Raw genomic sequence first — 18932 nt, 5'->3', positions numbered from 1 at the left:
TCATCCTTAATGCCTACTCTGAGCCTTGCTCCCTGAAGCAGACGACTTTTTATAGAGCAGATTCCACATTTCTTCACAAGCGTTGCAAGCCTGCCGGCTCACCCGGTTTGCATTTGGCTTTGAATTTGTTGTGGGGACTTCTAGGAAATCAGCAATGAGTGATTCTAATAATTGCTTGTTCTTGGAAACCTCCTAAAATAACTTGGCCAAATGAGGGTGGGGGTAGGGCAGGGCAGTCCTCTAGGATGACATTTCTCCTCCATTCCATCCCAGGTCTAGAGTTCCAGTTACTCATAAAAGAAGTTTTTGTGCGCATAGTTCCAAATGCTAATGAATTTCCAGGAAATAACACCAAAATGATGTTGGCATCGTTAGGATGTGTTTTTCAAGAACTCTTGCTAGCTGCTCCCTTTTCCTGCAGGCTCCAACTGCATAAAATAAGTCAGTTTCTGGGATGTATTATTGGAGCTGTGTCTCAATGGCATAACTGTTGATATCAGATTCTCAGAATCTCCCAGTCTAGAGACTTCGGAGTCGGCACATCCAGATCCTGTGCATTCTCTTCCCCCAAAGTTGACACTTTCCATAGCTTCGACTCTATCCACCCATGAAGTTCTTATGGTTTCTGAGAAAGTCAATTATCTTTGGCCTTTTCTCTTTCATTGTCATCTCTCTCCAGCTTAGTGGACAGTCTGGTGTCAACTGAGTCCCCGAAGGACCACAGCTATCATCAAGGTGCTCAGGGCAGAGTCCCAGCCCAGAGGGCAGCTGCATCTGGGAAGCTGCCATCATGTCCCCATGGATTTGGAGGCGCCCCTTGCCTCCCATGCTGTCTTCACACCCATCATGATGGCCTGGCCCTGTCTCAGTCCCAACCTCAATGAGTTTCCGTTGCTAGAAAGAGGCAACCAAATCTGACCCGCCCCAAGGTCACAGCTTCACGCCAGTCTGGCAAGTGGGCGTTTAGCACCTTCCCCTGGGAGAGGAGCTAAGCCGCAGAAACGAGCTTGGGTTACATTCCAGGGTCCAGCCAACTTGGCAGCCCCATGGGTCAAGGCTGGTGTGCAGCCAGCCATGAGTCCAGCACAACTAAAAGGCATAAAAAACGGTGCTTTGCTGCACAGATACACTCTCATGGGCAAGTTTCGTCAGCAGCACCACCCATAATCCATTATTTCGACTGCCATGATCTTCCTAACACTTCCTCCTGCCAGGAGTCCCTACTCCACACCTCTCCTAATGCATCTGGAACCCAGCTTCCTATGGGGTCCAAATGCTACCTTGGGTGTGGCTAGTGAGGAGTGCTGCAGGCCATGGGTGGAGAACAGAGCCTCCTCTGCCATCTCCAGTCTCAATACACCCAGTCCTGCCCAAGCAAAGTCTTGTCCAAGAAAGCCTTGAGGCTTTCTCACCAGTTCTGCACATCTGAGTTTCATCAGAGGCTGGAGCTGAGGTTTTAACTCTGAATCACCAAGGGGACCCTTCATCATGGACATCTGAGCTTCATCAGAGGCAGGAGCTGAGGTTTTAACTCTGAATCACCAAGGGGACCCTTCATCATGGACATCTGAGCTTCATCAGAGGCAGGAGCTGATGTCTCAGCTCTGGAGCATTGAGGGGACCTTCATTCAGGATGCCCAAGTTTCATCAAAGGCTGGAACTGAGGAATCAGCTCTGGAATATCAAGGAGATCTTCCTTCTGGATGCACAAGCTACACTGAAGTCTGGAGCTGAGGTCTTGGCTCTGGAACATCAAGAGGACCACTCATCATGGACATCTGTGCTTCACTGGAGGCCAGACCTGGAGTCTTGGCTCTGGAACATCAAGAGAACCCCTCATTCTGGATGCCCAAGCTTCATGAAAGGATGGAACTAGGGTCTCAGCTCTGGAACATCAAAGGGACCCTCATTCTGGATGTTCATGTTTCATCGAAACCTAGAACTAGAGTCTCAGCTCTGAAACATCAAGGAGACTCTGCTTCTGGATGCGGGAGATTGATCAAAGTCTGAAACTGAGATCTTGGCTCTAGAACATCAAGGGGCCACTCATCACGGACATCTGAGCTTCATCAAAGGCTGGAGCTGCAGTCTTGACTCTGGAACATCAAGGGGACCCTCATTCTGGAATCAAGATCTTCTTTGGAGGCTGGAGCTGGGGTGTTGGCTCTAGAACATCAAAGGGGGCCCCTTTGTCATGGACATCTGGGCTTCATTGGAGGCTGGAACTGGGTCTTGGCTCTGAAGCATCAAGGGGGCCCTTCATCATGGACATGTGAGCTTCAATGGAGGCTGGAGCTGATGTCTTGGCTCTGGAACCTCAAGGGGACCCTTCAGCATGGACATCTGAGCTTCATCAGAGGCTGGAGCTGAGGTCTCGGCTCTGGAACATAAAGGCGGCCCTTCATCATGGACATCTGAGCTTCATCGGAGGCTTGAGCTGGGGTCTCGGCTCTGGAACATCAAGAGGACTCTTCATCATGGACATCTAAGCTTCATCAAAGGCTGGAGCTGGGGTCTCGGCTCTGGAACACCAAGACAACTCTTCATCATGGACATCTGAACATCATCAAAGGCTGGAGCTGGGGTCTCAGCTCTGGAACATCTGGAACATCTAGAGGGCTCTTCATCATGGACATCTGAGCTTCAGTGGAGGCTGGAGCTGGGGTCTCGGCTCTGGAACATCAAGGGGACCCTTCATCACGGACATCTGAATGTCTTGAGAGGCTGAGGCTCTGTCCACCACAGGCAGGACTCTCCTGGCCTCTTGGCCCAATCTTGGCTAGGATGGACTCATCTCAGTGGGACACACTCTGGAAGCCATCTTCTCCTTGTCTCCATGCTGCCTGGACCATACTCTGCACCATGGGTGTGGTCGTCTCCATCAGGGACTGGGGTCAAGTCTCCTTGGCTGAGACATGGCCATGGGCAACAAGGTGGGTTTTTTTTCTTTCTGCAAAGGGGCCATGCTCAGCCCCACACACTCATGGTGGGACTCGCCTGTAGTTCTCTTGAGGCACCTCCCTGCGTAGGGGAGGAGGAGGGGAGGAAGAAGAGAAGAAAGAGGAAGAGGAGGAGGAGAGAGGAGGAGAAGGCAGCAAGAAGGTGATGAAGGAGGAAGGAGGGGGAGGTCATGGAGGTGGCAGTGGTGGTGGCTTTTGGTGTTGATGGTGACGGTGGCAGAAGTCAGCCTCTCCTTTCCCTCTGGTTGCATGTCCAGTCCATCTGCTGCAGCCAAGCCAGGTGTGCTGACCCCCAGGACTCCGTGTGGACTCGGGTCCACAGCTCCCTTGCCCTTGGCTCCCCACTGTCACCATTTGGCCAACAGTCTGCCTTTCCTGAGCTGGGTCTCGGAGGCACAAGGCTCAGCGCCCGTGCCAGTGGGAACAGGGGCTGCATCTGAGGCGCCCCCTCTGCAGCCTCCTCAGGGTCCCACCCAGCTCAGTAACCATGCTGTGCAGCAAGCGTTGGCCCCAGGTCACAACCAGGCTGGCCACACACTCACCGTCAATTCGAGCAGGACGACAGCCCTGCCCGGCCCCTGCAGGGCCCTGGGAGTGCAGGAGGAGGGAAGGCAGAGTCGCAGCCTGGGGGCAGCCCCCCTGGGGCTCCGGAGACCCCCAACGCTGCACTCAGCTCAGACTTCCTCCACCCCCCAGCTACATTCTTTTCTGGAAAGGAACCTGATGTCCCAAAACCATTAGAAGAAGGGGGACCAGCCCGAGTTAGTTCACCCCAGCACACATCAGCCACAGAAGGTCAGAGCTGGCTCCCCGGCCCTCCCCGCCCGCCACACACCCTGGGTGAGAGCAACCCCAGCCAGACAGGACACCCGACATTCAGCCCTCCTCATATTAGTAGCACATCCATCACTGTTTTTGTTAAGGCAAGAAACACATTTATTGAGAGCACAAGAGGGTGTGCCAAGCCCCAGGTCAGGCGCTTTCAAACCGCATCACTCGCTCCTCACAACAACCCTGTGAGGTAGGTTGTCCGAGCCCACTTCTCAGGTGCGGACAGTGAAGGCTCGGTGGCTCCCCCAAGTCTCAGGGTTCGTGAGGGGTGGGTAGGGGTCCAGCCCACGTGTCTGAGCCTCAGATCAGTGTAGTCCATCAGTCAGAGGGCGGGTGGCTATGCAAGGAGAGGCCGGGAGGGCATGCCCCTCCTCGCAGGGGGCGGCCCTGGTCCAGAGTCTTTGGGTCCGGCCTGTCCCGCGGGAACGTGTGCAGGGTGTCCCTGTGGCTGCGGAGGCTGAGAGAGACACAGGTGCAGATGAAGGGGCCTGCTCCCGGTCTCACTGGCTGACAAGAGTTCTCATGCAGACAGGCAGGCCGGGGGGGCGAGGAGAGGAGAGAGGCACCCGGGACTGAACACCACCGGACCACTCGGGGCAAAGGCCCTGGCTCCCAGCAGCCATGGGGGGCCAGGGGAGCACCCAGGCACCAGCTCCTGCCCCTCTACCTAGTGCCCCTCAACCGCGGGGCTCCCACACATCACCACCAACCCCCCTGCAGTCTCCCCCACCTGCAGAGATTTCCAGAAGCGTGCCCTTAGTCCTGACACCCTCCTGCACCCATGACCTCTGAGAGTTCTCACCTCACTGACCCGGAATCCGGAACTCTCAGCCTTTCTAAACGCCACCCCAGCTATCCCGTCCACACCCCTGCCAATTAAACTTGGATGTTCTCTAAAGTTCTCCCTCCTCTTCCTCGGTGGGTGGGGGGGTGGGGGTGGGAGGTTCTAAAAGTCTCCCTGACCACCACCCCCACCTCTGGCCTCAGCCCTACCCCCTCTGAACTTGTGAAATCTCTGTATGTAAAAGCAAACCTTCCCTCCCTCACTCCTCCCCAGAGCTGGCCGCGTGCTTCCCTGACGCCCTCCACTCCGCGCCACAGCCAGGTGGGCCACCGTAGTTCAGGAAGCACGGGGCTTTTGCCACCAGGCCCACGGGCTGCAGGGCTCTGTGGCCAAACCCAGGGCCCATCGGAGGACAAGGGGTGAGGCCACCTGTGCACCAGGTAACAAAGCATTTATTTTCACATAAACAATCTCATTGAATCCCACAATAACCATGCCAAGTAAACATGACTATTTCCAGGTTACAGGTGAGCAAACTTGGCCAGGCCACACACACGCAGGCACCAGAGTGGCCTCGACCCCAGACCATGACTCTCAGAGCCAGCATATGGGGTGCAGCAAGGCACGCAGCCTGCACTCGGTGCTTACCGGCATCCTTTGAACGGATACTGTCCCTCGGCACCCGTTCTACAGGTGGGAAAATCAAGACTCGAGGTGCCTGTAACCTGCCCAAGGCCCCTGCGCCGGCCAAAGGTGACACCAGGACCAGAATTCAAAAGAGCAAGACCTCCAGAGTCCCATCCTTCAACTTGTACCCATGTACTGCGCTTTGGGGGTGAGGGCAGATGGAAGGAACCAAGGTGTGGAGTCCAGTCCCCAGCCCTCGTTTTTTGGGTGCCCACGGCTGCATCTCAGACTTGGCATGTGCCTTACAGGTGAATTGTCACCAATGGTGCAGACAAAGACATTTCAGGTGGAGACATCCACACCCCCAGGGCCCGCAGCCAACCACAGAGAGGGTGTGGGCATGACCAGAGCATCCCTCCAGCCCGGGAATTACCAAAGGCCACGTTACCGAAATGACTTGGGCCACAACACAAACGAGGACACTTTAGCCTAAATGAAGTTTTATTCTAGACATAAATACTTCCAAACATGGGCAGAAGACAGACATTTCCTTCAGGAGAGACCCTCCGGTGGTTGCCCTCTGGGCTGCATCTGCTCGGGGGTGAGACCCTCAGGATTCGCCCCCTAGAGTCTGTGCCAAGAAAGCACACTTGCCTCTTAAACACACATGGATTCAACTTGCGGGTCAGCCAACAATCCATTCAGTTCTTCACGTGCATTGGGAACCCTGCCTTGTCAGTCAGTGAGCATGTATTAGGCGCCCACTAGTGCAGTTAACAGTGCTGTCAAGGGCCAGAGAAGCATAGATGTCAGAGTAAAGGATCAAGTACAGCTTGGCTGTGACCCCACTGAGCCTCAACTTCCTCACCTGCCCTCAGGAAACGGGGACCCAGCCCTGCCCATTTCAAGGGGATGGTGATGTGTAAACACTGGGCCCCTAGGGGAGTCCCTCATCCTGGGTCACACACAGGCCTAAGCTTCAAGGAGCCTGAAGCCCATCGGGGAGCAGACACCTGAACACAAGACTCAAGAGTCCTCTGGGAGAGGGGTCCTATCCACCTGTCCTTTCCATGGGGCCCCCTCGGGAGCACTGAGGCAAGGCCCTCACTCTGCTCAGGCACGTTCTCAAGGATGTGGGATGTCCATGGGGCAGACAGCAACAGTGACACAGCAAGGGCCCCCTCAGCAAAGCCCCAGGGAGGGGAATATCGGAGTGTGTGTGCTGGCACTCCTACCAGCAGGTACACAGAGGTGGAGGCCAGACATCACAATAAAAACTCAGGCTGCTGCAAGAAGTGGCCAGGTTGACAGCAGCGAGGGCCACCGAGCCTGTGAAAGCGGGAGGCAGAAAGAAGGGGAGGCCAGTGAGGCTTCTGCAGAGGGAGGACAGGGCAAGAGGGAGGCTCGGGGTGCAGAACACGAGCCCACCCGGGATGGCGTTTGGGGATGACAGAACAGAACAAGAGCCAGGAAAAAAACTCAGAGGTCTCCTGATGAGACCCCCCAACCCCAAATAACCCCGTAATATCTTATCTAATCCAGCCAAGCCTCCATGTCCCACATGCACCCAAGTGAGCTCTGGAGGCCTGTGCCCCCTGCAGGACCATAGCCAGGCACGGCCAAAGTAACTGGAGAGCTGGGCTGCCAGGGTCAAGGAGCACCAGCTCCTCACGAAAGACTGACTGTGTCCTCCTGGCTCCGATCTCCAGGCGTCTCTGAACCTCAACTTCCTCATCTGGAAACTGGGCCCACGGAAGCTCGCAGGGTGTGGTGGCTGACAGCCCCACCCCAGCTCGGTTCCAGGCCCGCAGACGGGACCACAGACCGATTTCTTCACCTTACAGCCCAAGAAAGAAGGAAGAGGGATGTGAGGAAATTAGGATCACAGGCCTTTTGCCTAAAGGGTAGAAGAAGGAGCTTTTGTCCTCAAAGATGTCACCCTCCTCACCCATCCCAGCTCTCCCTGCCTAGCAGACTCGACCCAGGGCACACACGGATGTCTGCAGAAGCCCCCACAAAACCAGACACGGCATCGACAGGTACAGCAAACTCAAAGCAGTCACCCACCCAGGCCAGCTGCAACCTCCACGTGAGGAGCAGCAGCCAGGATGGAAAGTGGGGCTGTGGGGGGGCTCCAAGGAAGGAAAGAAGCCGTCACTCATTAATCAAACCAGTATCTACCCTGGGCCAACTCGCTAAATACTTGCAGACCACTCAGCCTCTGTCTTATACGTTCCATTGACTGTTGAAATACAATCTTAGCATAAACTCAATGCTCTCTACTCACTGAGAACCAGCAAGGGCTTGGAACTTTCCAGACAACCCCCAATATACAACCATTCTCACTGAGAGCCAGCATCTGATCAGCTGCGTTTTAGCGGACCCAGCCCTCGGCCTCACAACCACCCAGCAGAGGAAGCTTTCTGGGAACCCATCAGAGAAAAGGAGACCGAGGGTCAGAGAGGAAAGGGGGCTCGCCTACCGCGGCCCGGTCGGTTAAGTGGCCCCCGGGTCTGCCGGGCTCTGATTTCTAACACAAAACACAGACAGCTAAGGTTTCGTCGCAAGACACCCAAAACGAGAATCCCGGTTTTCAAACAACACACGTCATACAGGAGTCCGTAAGATACAATACAACGATTGTTAACAGGTTAATCAGGAGGAAATACAAACTCTTGGTGAGGGTTTTAACATCTGCCACTTGCATTTGGTTACAATTCGGTGTTTGGCCATTCACCCATGCATCCGTTCAACAAAACTGGAAGGCGACCCCTACCACTGGCTTGGTACTGTGTTAGGCATCCGGGCTGCTGGCATCTGAGCCCAACTGTTGTTAATTGAGAGAGGGGACATCGCAGTGTCTTTGATGGCTGATGCCTAATGTTTCGGGAGGGAGGACACGGCCAGGAGAGGTCTCTTGCAGGGGGACATGTGGAAGTGCCGCCCACAGGCCAGACACAGCGGTAGGCGAGACACAGCGGGTGCTTCCAACCTTTTACAGAGGTGAGGGTGAACGCGTACCCCAGGGGGGGACCAAAGGTGTTGCCCAAAGAGGCTCCCATCCCCCCAGCATGAAGGTCCCTGCGGAGGTTACTCCTGTCTGAGCTTACCGTGTCCTACAAATTGAGCACTCTATTCCACAATGCCTCCTGCATGTTCGGCAAAGTGATTTCCTCTAACCTGCTGAGTCGGGCTGCCCCTCCCGCCTTCCAGCCCCCAGCCCACAGCCCCCCGGGGGCACGCGCACCGCCTTCAGAATCCCAGTTCAAAGCCCTGGTTACAAAAGTCCTCACAACAGCCCTGCGAGGTGGGTGCCATTGTCCCCCCAGAAGACAGACTCAAAGCTGTCAAGGTCAGTTTAAACCACACACGTTTGTCCAGCTCCAGGGTCCTGGCTTTGCCCACTACCCCCGCCTCCGGTGCAATGAATAAACTGCAGAATTCCTAGCAGAGGCCCCAGGACCCCTGCCTTGTCCCACAGGGGCAGCAGGGAGCTATAGGGGGTCCCGCCTGGCCCGCGACCCACGTGAATGCTTGGGGCCACGTCCGGGGTTTGCAAAGTGCCATGTGCCTTGGATGCCCAGGTCTGCCAATGGATAATTCTGCACAGACCCCCGCACAGGGCATGTTCCCTGTCACCTCCGTGAGCAATCATCTCCCCCAATTTTCTCTAAATCGAGCCCAGCATTAACTAATTTCCGAAGGGACAGGAACCGCTCTTTAGATCACCACCGTGGCAAGACCAGGGTGTCCTAATGACTTAAAAGCCTGCTCACGGCCAGAAGCGGCCGTTCATCCCAGAGCCCCCAGCCGTCACTCTGGCCTCTTGAGGACACAGATTATGATTTCTGAACACTCAGGGACACAGTTTGCTGATTACCAATCAACCTAGTTTTGTAAGGAACAGAGTCGGGGAAGGCAATCAAACTTCCACCAGAACTCGGCTCCGGAAGTTGGGAGCCGGACCAAGGGTCGCGCCTTTTGCTGGCACACAAACACGGCCTCTTGGAGACATGCTCGTCTTTTCCCCCAGAAGGAGATATCGGGAAGAGTCCTTGGGAGCCAGCTCTAGTATAGCACCAGCTGATTTGAGAAAAATGTTGGTCGGTGGTGAAGGAATGAAGGGATGAAGGAATGAGGGGGTGAATTACAACCACTGCCATCTGGTGGAGGAAGCAGAGAGGCTGAAGGCAAAGCTCATGGCAGGGACCATGCACCAGGCAGGGCGGCCTGGGGAGGACACCTCCGCTCACGGCTGGAGGGCCCTCTCGGACCCGGCCCTGGATCCGTCGCGGTGGGGGATGCCTGGGAAAGCGCCATGGGGACAGAAGCCGTGTGGGTGACAGTGGCAGATGAGTCCAGCTGGGACGTGCTCAGAGCAGTGACCCCGGAGGAGAAAGCTCTAATACGGGCGTTCACTTCATGACCACAGCCCATGGCGCTACACAGCCCGCCCAAAATGGAAAGGTTCGCTTTCGGGGAAGGGAGAGGCCGAAGCACCAGGTCAAGAATGGAGGCCAAACGCACGGATGAATGGATGGATGGATTGAACTGATGCTGGAAGTCACTGCTGGCCTCCCAAGCCTCGCTGCGGGGACAGACGTGTGCGTGACTGATTCTGACGCAGGCAAACAGCGCTCGGTGCTATAGTAGAGGGCTCGGCGGGAAGAAGCAGGCCCTGCTGAGGGCAGAGCGTGTTCTGGAAGGTAGGGCGGGCTCCTACCTTCCAGGGAGGGACCCACCCTCCCCAAGTGGTCTTGATGGCCTTTGAGCCGCGGTTAGTTTGTGGTGGGCACAAGGGGAGCCCCAGAAGAGCGTGGGGACCAGTCTGCTGCTCGGATCACGGAATCTAATTGCCCCATTGAAGAAAAACCGAGGGAGGATTCTCCGCCAGTCCTGATCCAAAACGTCCCATCCATCTGAGGCCTCGGGACATCTGCTCACACATCACAGGACCCTGGCAATGGAAAGGGCAGCAGATGGCCTCTCCTGATCCCCTAAGAGGTGGGAAATGACGGCCCAGGGGTCTGGCTTCCCCAAGGTGAGGCAGGGCTGCTGGGAAGTCACCAGCTAACTACACGAGATGCTAGGCACGGCTCTCTGGACCTTAGGGAGCCAAAGAGATATTCCTGTCCCACGAGAGTTCCAGAGGGTGCGGTTTAGAGTTCATAAATCATAAATGCATGAAGAACCACCCGCCCCCCCCCAGGGGAAGGGCCCTTAAATGTTGCCGGGCTGCCAAATGGAGGATGTCCCCACCTCCCATTTCCAGGGAGAGGCAAATCCTAGTCAAATAGACCTGCGAGGCCATCTAGACCAACCCTGTACCTGCTCTGTGAATCTCCTTAAAACTACCCTCACCCAAGTGTCTGCCCCCTTGAATGCTCCAGTGACGGAGGGCTCACTACGTCCCGAGGACATCCATTCCAACCTTGAACCAGTCTCACCAGAAAGCCATGACCCAATGGACTTGGACAAACAGTTCACAGAAGAGAAAATACAATTGGTTAACAGGTATATGTGAAAACGCTCAACCTTCATTAGTAATCAAAGCAATGCAAGTTAAAATGACAGAAAAACACTTTTTAACAGAGAGAATCTAGCAATATATCTTAACAAAATGCTAATACATCGCTGGACATTGTAAAATGCTATAAGCCCTTGGAAATTAGTCAACATCCATACAAACTCCCTGGCCTTTCACTCAAGAAGCTCAACCCTAGGAACATCATCCATACATTCAGCATCCAAGCACTCGCCCATCCTTCTACCTTCTCACCCAGCACGCCATCCATGCGGCATCTACGACATGGCGGGCACTGGAGGTACAAAAATCAATCCGGCAAGCTCCTTGCCCTTAAGGGGCTCACAGTCTAGCAGGAGAAACTGGCATGCCATGAAGCAATGGTCATTTCAGGGTGAAGGAAAGCAATTCGTAAGAATGAAAAAAGTGGGTGTGCAAAGCCATTCGCCGTGGTGTAATTCATAGCATTAGGGGGGAAAAAAAAAGATGAGTTATACATAACAATAGCAGGTTGGCATTGCAAATGATGGTATATAACCACTCGATGCGACACAACACAGCCAGTGAGGCGATGATTTTTTTTTTCATGGAAAAAAGAAGAACGCTGATGACAAAAATATTGAATGGAAAACGCAGGATGTATGTGGTGAAGAAGGCAAGGTTTAAAAACTGGATGCTTATTTAAAAAAAAACAAAAAAACAAAAAAAGATGTCCATTTGGGGAAAAAAAAAAAAAGTATGCCCACAGACAAGAATTGGAAGGGGAGAAAGACAGCAGGGTGATGTGTCAGCGTGATGGGTGACCTCCTGCTCTAGGTCATGTACCATCCACACCATTTACATTAGGAACACAAGGGGGGCCTTGGCCTGTCTGCCCCAGAGGCCCAGCCTCTGGAAGGCCAGCCCTGAGGCTGAGTTTCCCGAGGAGGGGGTTGGGAGTCACAGGGGAACCTAAGGAGAGCTCCTGGTGTCACCAGGGGAAGGATTTGTGCATGGAGTGCATGCAAAAGTCAAAGTCCAAGAGACAAAATTTGTTCTTGTTTTAATAAGTTAAAAGAAAGAAAAACAGGCCCTGATCAGAGGGGAGCCCTGCGATCCCAAGTCAGACCTCATGCGTGGATCGGGACAGAACCCGCCGGGGCCCCCACAGGAATCCCACTCTGGCTCCTGCAGCCATCGGGGGGGGGGGGGGGGGGCGGGGGGTGAAGCCCTGTCCTGCATCTCAGCACCCCAGAACTGGAGACCCTTAGAACCCTAGATTTAAAACTCTTAAGGAGCCACAGAGCTCTGAGTGTCCTGACCTGATAACCCTCATGCCTTCTGCATCCCTGAGAAGACAGATCCCAACCCACACACCCATCGGGGCACCAGTGAGCCTCCCTGGAGCTTCTCCCATTGGCCCATTTCCAGCCACCGAGACCCCACAACAGCCACTCAGACGTGGACAGGAGCTTCCCCTACAGGTTTGTTCCTATTCTTCTGCTCCCTCTGGGCGTTCGGCTATGGCTCCCTCTTCCTCCCCACTGCACACCCAACATTTTAAAGTCTTCCTAAGCCCCCACTGACTTCAAATAACCACATAAGGGTATTCCCAGCTCCAGGCCCCTCCCACCCCCAGCCTAGTCCACATGGTGAAACCTGGGCTGGTTAGAGTAGCTCCTTGGGGACTCTGTCTTAGCAGGTGTCTCAAGGTAGCCAGTGCACCCCCTAGGCTGCAGGCTGGCCGAGGTGGAGCCCAGAGCCCCCAGATCCTAAAGAGGAGGAGAGCGGAGCCCTACAGTCCCAACACATGGGCTCACGTGGCCCAGACACGTGGTATGGGGTGGCTCCTGACACGAATTCCATCATCCATTTGGGGCCACCGTAGAGGCATGGAAGTCACCCCAGTCCCCCTCACTCCCTCCTCACACCCTGTCTCAAACCCTACAGCTTGGAATCCTGTGCCCCCCACTCTAATGCCCTCAACCAACACCTTCAGCAGGGCTGGCCGGGCCTGCAGTAGCAGCCCCACCTGGCACCTGGGACGGGCCACCCCCTGTCCCCACCCAAGGTCCAAAGTCATGGCAGGTATAAGACCCACCCCAGTCGGGCTCCTCTGGGTTCCTGGGGCTCCCAGCCATGCATCCTGGCTCCGGCCACGATGGCTCCTCCTGCTCAGGGCACTTGCTAAGAATTCAATTTTGTTTTAATGTCCCAAAGAGAGATTGAGACGTTGAGAGGGACTTTGGTTCTAGTTTTTGCAGACAAACACAGGCACACAACACACAAGTGCACAAATCCTGTCCGCTACAGAGAGAGGAGAGACTGGACAGATCCAGGGAGTCCCTGGGGTCGGAAACGTCAGTACAAACAACCTTCCAGACCTGCCATGGCCCCAGGAGGGCAGGTCAGGAGGAAAGAGGACAACTCCAACACACACCGCAACGCGATCTCTGCCCAAATACAGAGGACATCGGAAAACAGTCGAGAAGACAGTGAGGCCTTGAAACGGGCTCTGGGGATGCCATGTCAAGGGGGTCGGGGTCCTGGGACCACGTGTGTGTAACCCCGGGCTGCGGTGCACCTGCCTGAGACCCCCAGTTGAGAAGGGCACGCGGCCCACCCCATAGAAGAGCAGGCTGGAGGGCGCCTGGGCACGTCAGATAGTTGCATGAACAAGGGTTCTGGCGACTTGTCTCTGGGTCACCCTTCTCAGGACTCCTGGCCGCCTTCTAGCCTACCTGCCTCTCCCTGCACAGCCCCTGCACAGGAGGGGGCAGCCACACCCAGGACAGCCCAGCGGCGGGGCCCCAACTCCCTTACCCTCTGCTGCCCCCTGGCGGGAAGAGCCTCCCTCACAGGTGACCCGGCCCAGGGAGGGCCCAAGACACCCACCTGGCCCCACACCCCTTGTTCACACAGCCTTCTGCGGGGCCTGAGGGGGCGCCGAGCCCTTCCGCCTACCCAGGGCCATCGACGGGGCGCTCCCAACGGGCTGAACAGCATTTGCCCCCATGATCAATCCAAGCAGGAAGCTGATGCGCTTCCAAGTTTACAGATGGGTAAACTGAGGATCAGAGAAATGAGGTGGGATGGGCCGCACAGCCAGGACACCGCCGCGGCACCCCGCGGCCAGGGTCTCCTGAGCCAGCTCCTCCCTGCCGGGCCAGGTGCGTGCGCCGAGCACCCCTCATGCCAAGAGCCACCCCTCCTCTAGCCTCTCTTTCAGCTGGCTGGAGCTCAGGGCCCCAGAAACCCCTTCCCTCCTGTCTGCCCTCCTTTCCCTGCCTCCCTCCTGTTCGTCTTCCATCCAGCCCTTTCCACCTGACCCCCTCATCTCTGGGCACCCACAGCTGAGCGGCCCCCATCTGGCCAGAGCCCCGGTCCTGCAGACCTCCCTTCACGAGCCCTATTTATGTGCTCGCCTCGCCTTTTTGTGCCCTATTCCCTCCTTGTATTTCTTCCCAAATCTCACCTTCCTTGGCTTCCTGCCGCTCCTCCCCCACTGGGGGCCCTCCTTTCCCTTCCTGGTTTGGGATGGGGGGTACCCGTCAGGCAAGCCCCCCCAACCCCAGCACACCTAGTACCCACCATCTTGCGCCTCCACCATCCCTCCTCCTGGGCCCCAGTCACCTTGGACGCTTAGGTATTTATTCTTTCATTTATGGGCCTCAATTGCATCTGTTTTATTACAGCGCTAGGAAATGCAGCCTTGTCTTTGGGCTGGGAATTTCCTTTATTTTTCATTTATTCTCTGAGAGGGGTAATGCATTTATCTCTTTAAGGAGAGTGTATGCAAACTAATTATAATCCCTGTTCCGACAAGCTCTCCCAACGGCCAGTTTGTCACTGGGGTTGCTTTATTTTTCATGTTTCTTATCTTCCCTTTCTTGTCTTTTGCTTCTTTTTCCACCTTGTCCACGCCCTTCACTCTAGAAATGGGGACAGGTCGGTCGTGGTGGAGCTCTGGGACCTCACAGCTAATCCCACCTAGCAGAGCCTGCTCCTTCGGCCCCCCCCGACCCCCACCCCGCGGTGCCCCTCTCTGGTGTTCGTCTCCCCTTCCTCGTGCACTTAGTCCCCCTCTGCTCGCCTCTGTCTCCGGGTCCCTGCATCATTTTGCTGTCCAGAGGGGGCAGGGCTCAGGTGCCCCGAGTCAGAGGAGTGACAACCCTGAGGGCAGCGCTCTCCTGGCCGTTCCAGCCATTCCCATTTCTAATTCAGTAATTCCTGCACCCATTCATTCTTCCTGTCACCCATCTATTTCAATATTTATTCTTTTATTTATGGACCTCAGGTGCACAGAATTGGATTAACCATCATCTGTGGTTCCCAGGCCCTTCTCAGCGCTCGCGCACTTGGGGTTCCCTTGTGTCCGTTAATTCTTCGGACTGGTGATTTGGTGTCGGATTTATTTCACCATCTCCAGGGCCCGGTTTTGAATCAGTCGTAATTCTGGGCTTGTGTTCTTGCTTCCGGTGTGGGCCTCGCTCTCATGTTACCTACGTGTGCAGCTCTTTTATTTATGGGCTTGTTTTTATCATGTATGAACTCTGGGGCCCCAGATCTGAATTAATGTGTTTGATCGGTGCTAAGCCAGTTCCCTCTCATAGACTTCATCGCTTGACCTATTTATTTATTATTTTTTACAGATTTTTTTTTTTTAATTTTGATTTTCCCCTCCATCTTCATTGTTGGGTTTTTTTTTTTCCTCCCACCCTTTTTGATCGTTTCTTACTGCCTTTCATTCTGTGGGAGATCAGGCAACCTGCTCATCAGTTAGCACAAACTTTTTTTCTCCTTCACTCCTTCACTCATGCATCCATCTGGTCCTTCTCCGGAGTTGAGTAACTATTTTTAGGCTTCCGGAGGCAGAGACACCTAACTGGATCCATGGTAATCTATAGTCAACTGTCGTCACCCAACCCCCACCCCCGGCCCCTGGCCAGTTATGCTTCTCTCTCTCTCTATCTCTCTCTCTCTCTCTCTCTATCTCTCCCTCCCCTTTCTTGTGTTTTCTTGATCTTTGGTGCTCGGTTGCCACAGACCGATGAATCCCAATGTCACCTGCAAATGGCCATCCCTGACCCTTGCAACTCCATGGTGCATTTATTCATTCCTTCTTTCCTTCCTTCCTTCAGACCGTTCTTCCTTCCTGTTTTCTTCCTCTTTATCGGCTACTTTCTCTACTATTAATGGAAGTGAGTGCTCAGAGTTTGACCCATGATGACCTGAAGTCTGAGCCTACCCTCTCCCATGGATCTCCCACTTAGCCCCCATCTATCCCTTTAGTTGCCACCACCCTGGTAACTGTCCTTCTCTCCTGCGGGCGGCAGCTTTGCTTCTCCCCTTCACTCGCCTGCCTTCCTTCTCGGGGCGCTACGGTGCCCAGTTACGATTAATAACAACCCTGCCAACACCCATTGGGCGCGTTGGCTCCCCTTCACTCCACCCCATCTGTTTCTCTGGATGCTGATTTACTTGTTAATTTAGAGACTTCTTATTTTATCGATAGCACCATGGCTTGTAGAATTGGACTAACCGTAACCCTTGCTGCATGACAGCCTTCCCACTAATCCCACCACTGTCTACCTGTATATACTGATCCACCCATTCACTTATCTCTGGATCTGCTGCTACCTGTTACTTTTCCTCTCGTGCTTCTTGCTTTTTATTTGGATATTTTATTTTATTCTCTTTTTTCTTTTATCCTTTCATGGGACACACTCAGCTCCCGGGACTAGGGGACACAAGCCCCTCGTGCCATGTTCCCATCCAGGTCTGGGAGTTTCCACCCCTCACTCCGCCTCTCTTTGGCTTTCTTTCACTTTGTTATTCATTTATTTATGCATGCCTGGAATTAGAAAACTTTTGGTAAGGGTTAACTCTCTTCCATGGTGTCTTGGGTCCTCTCTCTCTCTTTTTTTACCTATTCTTTGAAGTCCTTGCTGCTTATTTATTTGTCTATGCCAAGAGCACACCTGTAGACTCATCATAATGCCTGGTTTACGATCACCTAACATAGTCCTCCTTATATATTTGTGCATCCCCTAATTTATGAAAATTATCATTCTTCCTTTTATTTACTGTTTGTGTTTTGCCCTGTTCTCTCTCCCTCCCAATCGCCTGCTCGCTCTCTCTCGCACCTGCTCATTTTGATGAGACTCATCCTCTCGTTTTCACCAGTGCTTTGGGAGTTCTTTCAGTGACCTTCTCCTTACGCTTTTTAATTTTAATTGTGTTCTGACACATAAAAGGCTGTACATAATTAACATACAGGACCTGATGAGTCTGGAGAGAAGCGTGCTCCATGAACCCATCACCGAGATCCTTCTCATACACCTATCCATCACCTCCAGAAGTTTCCTCCCCACCTAAAGGATCATTATCATGGCTATCATTTATGATCCGAACACTTCACAGAAGATCTAGCCTCCTAGACATTGTGTAAGCACACGACATGGGTACTGTTGCTACTGGCCTCTGCATTTCCACCCCTTGGTCATGCTCTCTTCTATTTACATTTTATTGTTTTATTGGTAAACTTCGGGCACTATCTATCTGCCTTACACGTATTCCTTGGTGCATGCTGACTGAGTATTGGCTCATGTGTGGCTCTCTTTACACAGTGATTCAATGTTTTATTGATTTATAGATCAATCTCCTGGCCATCAAATGGGATCTTGTTCACTGTGCTCTCATCCTGGCTTGCCCACCTCCTTACCTATCTATTTGTTGCTCCACTTCTTTGTGCCTTCATTCATCCATCCATGGTCCATTATTTGGATCATGTAATAGATACCAGTAAAATGACCTTCCCAACAAGAAAAACAGAACATCCACAGTACCTTAGACCTTTCTGCTTCCTCCCACCAAGCTGACCACCAAGGCACAACCTACGGTCCTTAACATATACACATGGCAGATGCAGGCACAGTGAATGTCAGTGCAGCCAGACCCTCCCGGGGCTCACGCCCTAAACAAACCGGGACAGATGTGCAGTTAGGGCTGGGCTCCCCCAGACTCCCTTGGCAGGGCAGGCGCTTCCCCCGGACCCCGGTGAATGGCCATCCCCATGAGAAACCTGTTTCAAGACCCTAGAGTACACAGAGACACACACACGTTGTACACAGTCTCCCCAGTGGGAAACGACAGACATGGCGTTCATTTCTAAATAGACGGCTTTGTCTGTAGCAATATGAAAATATTTTGGCCTTTCAAGGCAAATACAAAAGAAACTACCCATTACCATTGCTGAGTGTCTCAGTCCCAAACAATAAAGAACTTGAAGAGGTTTAGCCGGAAACTTTGAAGACAGAAAATCTGCCCATTCTGTTTTCCAGACATTTCAAGGGGGTGAGCGAAGGTCATTGGAGCTCGAAGCCCGTTTGAGAGGCTGGTCCCTCGGCCCGCGTTTTTTCCTTGGCCCTTTGAAGGGCCCCCCAGCTCACAAGGGCACTTCCATCCTAGTCTGCCCTGGGGCACAAGAGCCAAAGGGACACTCAATAATGAAAGGGCCATTCATTTAGAGGAGCGAGAGAGAAGGAATTCTTTGGGGGGTCCGGCACTCGAAGCCGCCTATAGAATTCTTTTGCCACAGAGACAACACAAGGAGGCTGGGGGTCCTGTCTTAGAACACAAGCCCCCCAGGTCCGCAATCAGTTTAGCTCGCTGGGCACCCACCTCCCCGTGAGCAGACCGCTGGCCAGTGCTGGCCGTTCCCTCCCACAGGGCTCGCCCGGCAGTGTGTCCTGGGTGGCAGCCCCCCACCCTCAGTGACGAGCCCACAGATGTGTTCCCCATACTCCAGCAACTTACGATTTGAAAGCTGGAGGGTGCTAAGTCGTGCAGTCCAGGTCTCTCCTTCCACGGAGGATTCCAGATGGCGTCTTCCAACTGGAATGACAAAGCACTGGGTCACTGGCATGGAACCTCACCCAACTAGGGCAGGGACTCCCCAACTTCTAGCAAGGGTGCAACTGGTGAAATCAAGCATTTCTCTCTTCCGTACACTGGCTTGCATGCTCACTCACCCACCAAGCTCCCCACCCCAGCTTCAACTACGTAGGGAGTGGATGGGGGCAGGGAGAGAGGCAGGAACGTGGCTCCTGACCCAGAGCCCTTGGCTAAGTGCTAAACATGGAGCTAAGTGCTGTTTTGTGGCTCCCAAAGACTTAGAGCCACTGCATGAGTGACAGCTGAGCTGGACACCGAAAGAGTGGGGGAA

The 18932-nt window shown here is 54.0% G+C and overlaps 1 long non-coding RNA gene across 4 annotated transcripts in view; it reads right to left on the bottom strand.

The window, feature by feature from the left end:
• Nucleotides 1–3872: 3872 nt before the first annotated feature.
• The window catches only part of LOC112657962 (uncharacterized), a 33764-nt gene continuing 18704 nt past the window's right edge, over nucleotides 3873–18932 (bottom strand). For 3 of the 4 annotated variants that reach the window (XR_007412556.1, XR_003135398.3, XR_003135400.3), the window contains 2 exons: nucleotides 18524–18601; nucleotides 3873–4248 (listed from right to left, as the gene is read on the bottom strand). This is a non-coding gene — a long non-coding RNA (uncharacterized LOC112657962). Of the gene's footprint in view, nucleotides 4249–7824; nucleotides 18182–18523; nucleotides 18602–18932 lie in introns of those variants that run through there. The other variant, XR_007412555.1, reaches the window with a different exon arrangement.

The sequence above is a fragment of the Canis lupus genome, chromosome 8 (assembly GCF_003254725.2).
Source record: "Canis lupus dingo isolate Sandy chromosome 8, ASM325472v2, whole genome shotgun sequence".
NCBI classification, from domain to species: Eukaryota; Metazoa; Chordata; class Mammalia; order Carnivora; family Canidae; genus Canis; species Canis lupus.
This window is presented reverse-complemented; position numbering and strand designations above follow the sequence as displayed.